The following is a 4,629-nucleotide window of genomic DNA, read 5'->3' as shown; positions in this document are numbered from 1 at the left end:
TGTCGTGTTCTGTTTGCCAGTATCTTATTGAGAATTTTTGCATCTATGTTCATTAAAGAGATTGGCTTATAGTCCCTCCCATCCCTATCTATCTGTCTCTCTCTTTCTTGTCTCTCCATCTCTGTCTTTGTCTCTGTCTCTCTCTCTTTCTTTTTTGTTAAGTCTTTGTCAGGTTCTGTACTGAGGTGACACTAGCTTGCATGAATAATGTTGGTAGTGCTTCCCTTTCAGTTTTATGAAAAAGTTTGAGGAGTATTGGCTTTGATCTTTCCTAAATTCTAGTAAAATTCTGTGATGAATCCATCAGGTCCTGAGCTTTTCTTATTTGGTAGGTTTTTATTCCTGCCTTCATTTCAATGCTTGCTATTGGCCAATTGAGCATTTTTGTATCTTCATGGTTCAATCTTGGTAATTCTTATGTGTCTAAGAATTTTTCCATTTCTTCTACGTTCTTAGAATTGTTGGAATATAAGTTCTTGAAATAGTTTCTTATAATTCTACGGATGTCAGTGGTGTCGATCTCAATTGTGATTTCTCCCTTTTCATCTCTAATTTCTTTGATATGGGTTTTTATTTTCCATATCATTTGGCCAAGGGTTTTGGTCAAAACCCTTTGTGCATTTGGCCAAGTGTTTATCAACCTTATTTTCCCTTTCAAAAAACCAACTCTTTGATTCACTGATCCTATGTATTGGGTTTTTAGTCTCAATTTCATTAATTTCCACTCTGATCTTTACTATTTCTTTACTTCTAGTTTTGTATTTGGACTATTCTTGTTTTTCTAAGATCTTGAGATATATCACTAACTCATTTATTTGAGATCACTGTTCTTTTCATGTATACATTCAAACCTCTCAATTTCTCTCTCAGAACTGCTTTCATCATGTTACATTGGTTTTAGTATATTGCACATCCATTGTCATTTGATCCTAGGAACTTTTTAATTTCTTCCCTGATTTCTTTTATGATCCATTGATTATTCAGTAATATATTATTTAATTGCCATGTATTTGTGTAATTTCTGTGGTTTCTTTTGCCACTGATTTCTAGTTTCATTCTACTATGATCCAATAGAATACAGAGGTTTATTTAAGTTGTCTTGCATTTATTTAAGCTTGTGTTATGGCCTAAGATATGTTCTATTTTGGAAAACATTCCATGTGTTCCTGAAAACTATGTATTGTGGTGTTTTTGGATACTCTACTCTGTAGATATCAGTTAGGTTCTTTGGCTAAATAATGTGGTTAAAGTCTGATATTTCTTCATTGATTTTTTATCTAGTTGACCTATTTGTAAGAGTGGAGTATTGAAGTCTATTGAAGTGAGTGTATTGATGTCTATCTATCTATCTTTTTGTGTCCAGTAGTTTTTGTTTTATAAAGTTGAGTGTACCAATATTCAATGTGTAAATATTTATGATTGTTATCTCTTCCTGTTGAATTGTTCCCTTTACCAGTAATGGCCATCTTTGTCTCTTCTGATCAGTTTTGGCTTGAAGACTGCTGTGTCTGAAAATAAGATAGGCATTCCTGTTTTCTTTCAGGCTCTAGTTGCATGGAGTATCATCTTTCAACTTTCTACTTTAAGTCTGGGAGTTTGTTTTGAGAGAGTTGTGCCTACTATAGGTTACATATGATTGGATTTTGTTTTGAAGTCCCCCACTATAATTGTGTTGTTTACGTGATCTTTTTTGTTTTATGAAATTGGGGCCACCAGAATTCAGTGCATATAAATTTATAGCTGTTATTTCTTCCTGTACATTTGTTCCCTTTACCAGTATGTGGTGACCTTCTTTGTTTCTTTTAATCAGTTGTGACTTGAATTCCACTTTGTGAGTAGCATAGCTACTGTTACTTGCTTTCAGGCTCCTGTTGTCTGGAATATTATTTTAAGGCCTTTGACTTTTGGGTTTGTGTTTTTTTATGAATGAGGTATGTCTCTTGTATACAATATGTAGTTGGGTTTTTATTTTTGATCCAATATGCCAGTCTGTATCTTTTGATTAGGGAATTAAGATCATTGACTTTGAGCATTATTATTATAAGGTATTTACTGAATCCCATTATTGCATTATTTTTCCAGTGCTGATTCCTTTATTTTTTCCGCTTCTGTTTAAATATTCTCCCAGTTAGATACATACTTTCCTTTGGGCTATTTAGCAATAGTGGCATGCCTTTTTTTTTTTTATCTAGGATTCCCTTAATATTTTCTCCAATGCTCCTTTGGAGGTCTTGTATTTCTTTAGGGTTTCTTTTTCATGAAAATTCTCTTACTTTTCTGTCAATTTTGAAGACTAATTTTGCACAATATATTATTCTTGGTTAGCAGTTGTTTTTAGAGTTCTAAAAGCTTTCCCGTAAGCTCTCCTGGCCTTTAAGGTTTGTGCTGGGACACCTGGTGTTATTGTATTAGGCTTACTTTTATTGGTTACTTGCCATTTTTCTCTAACACCTTTTAGTATTCTCTCCTTTTGTTGAATTTCTAGAATTTTGATTATACTGTTTCATAAAGAAGTTCTTTTCTGGACATGGCTGTTTGGGGGTTCTACATGCTTATTGTGCTTGAATATTTAATTCTTTCCTTAGATTTGAAAAGTTTTGTGCTCTAATTTCAGTGAATAAATATTTAATACTTTTTGAGTCATCTTCTAATTTTTCCTTTATTTCTATAGTTCTGAAGTTGTTATTTTTTAGTCATCTAGCACCTGTAATCCGGCTTGCATGTTGTCTTGTCATTTTTAGGGTATCATTGAATTTAAGATCTACTACATCTATTTTACCTTCAGTTTCTGACACTCTGTCTTCATATTGATTGGATCTGCTAGCCATATTTTCAACTTAATTTTTTATATCTCATATTTCTGCTTGCATTCTTTTCATACTCCCTAATTCTGTATTAAACTAGTTATTCATATCTTCAATTGCCTTGTTTAATTCAATTAGTTTACTACTTGTTTCTTCATTAAAGTCATCATACATTTTATTAGTAACATCCTTTAATCAATAAAGTCCACTCTAAGTTCACTAAACATCTTATGAAATTGCTTATGTTTTTTATTTGAGCTCTTCAAACATTTTAACCATTTGTTTTTTTGACTTCTTGCCTATAACTTTCTTGCCTTCAATGTCCATGAGATCAGCTTTGGGGGAGGTAAAAGTTTTTGGGGGTCTTTTATTGCCTTGCTTCCTTGTATTTCTATAGTTTTGTGCTGCAGGTTGAAGATCAGTCAGGTAGAAAAACTGTCATTTCTGTGGAGATCATTTTAGTTAGAATCTGTCACCCTGTGATGTGCCTTTTGGTTTGTTTGTTTTAGTATTTCCATCCTCTTTAACCCAGTCAGCATATTTGAGAGTCCTTGTAGTGTCTAACATTCTCCTGGGGCCTTGATTCCTAGCACTACTCAAAGAGGAGAAAATGAACCACAGTAATGTTAATAACACAGAGACAAACCAGATATTGGCATATGGTAAATACCAACTAAAAGCAACAACTAGCCATCATTAGCAATAGCAAAGAAATCAGAAATAATAATAGAGTCAAAGACAAACTGGACACTGAACTAGCATAAGAACCAATAAAAGCTACAGCTGTATCACCTTTAAATTAGAAGAGATATGCAATAATGATTTAGATACAAACGTGAAGCCAAATATTGATATACAGTAAATATCTAATAAATGCAACAATTTTACCACCATTAACAATAGAATTCAGCAGTAATAGTACAGAGTCAACTAAATAGCTAAAATTTTATAAAGTTAATAGTAGTGATAATAAAAATGGAGGGGGTGGGGAAAAGGTAAAAATGAAAAATTAAAATTTGAAAAAGAAGCAAAAGAGAAAAGTAAGATGAATAATCCAATTAAAGTATCAAAAAGAGATAATAGAAGAAGGAAAAGTATCAAAAAAGCAAGAAAGAGACAAAATGAGAAACAAGACTAAAACAAAGAGCAAAAGGAAAGAAAAAATAAAAAACTGAAAAAATAAGAGAATTGAGTACAAACTCTTCCCTATGTTTGGATGAGCGGTTTCTTTTCAGTTCCTGTAGTATTGAAATCCACCAGAGATGAGGAATGAATAGTGAGTCACAACTAGGGCCTTTTGGTTTGCACACTCACTTTTGGCTGTGTGAATGCCGAGACCCATTCTACCTTTTCTGCTTGGTAGGTCAGTCCTTGACATGTTGTCTGTCTTAGGGTTGTATTCACACCTGCAGCTCTCAGTGTTTTTGCCTTTCTGTGCACCCAAGTCACTGTGTTTTTTCACCTTAGCTTTATAACCAGAGGTACCTCTCTCTGTTCATGTACCCTGAGATATGGCAATGGTCCAAGCTAAGATGTAGCCCTGATCAGGTTAACAGATGGAAAAAAATCAAACAAATCATCATGGTATATGGTGCAAGTAGGCACGGAAGGGAGTAGAACAGCCCACTGGACTTAAAGTTACTCTTTCAGGCCCAGCTCCCTGAGAAAACCATGTGTGACCAGCCTCTCTTCTCACCACAGAGGGCAGGACCATCATGTACTTCCCAGCCTGAGGTCAATACTGTGATTGGTCTGCCCCTCTACATGACTATCTCTTAAGGCTATGTCTCATATAGCCACTCCAGCAGGGTGAGCCCAGGAACCT

The sequence above is a fragment of the Heterocephalus glaber genome, unplaced genomic scaffold (genome assembly GCF_053883595.1).
Source record: "Heterocephalus glaber isolate CG9 unplaced genomic scaffold, H.glaber_assembly_v1.0 deba00000071, whole genome shotgun sequence".
Lineage (NCBI taxonomy): Eukaryota > Metazoa > Chordata > Mammalia > Rodentia > Bathyergidae > Heterocephalus > Heterocephalus glaber.
This window is presented reverse-complemented; position numbering follows the sequence as displayed.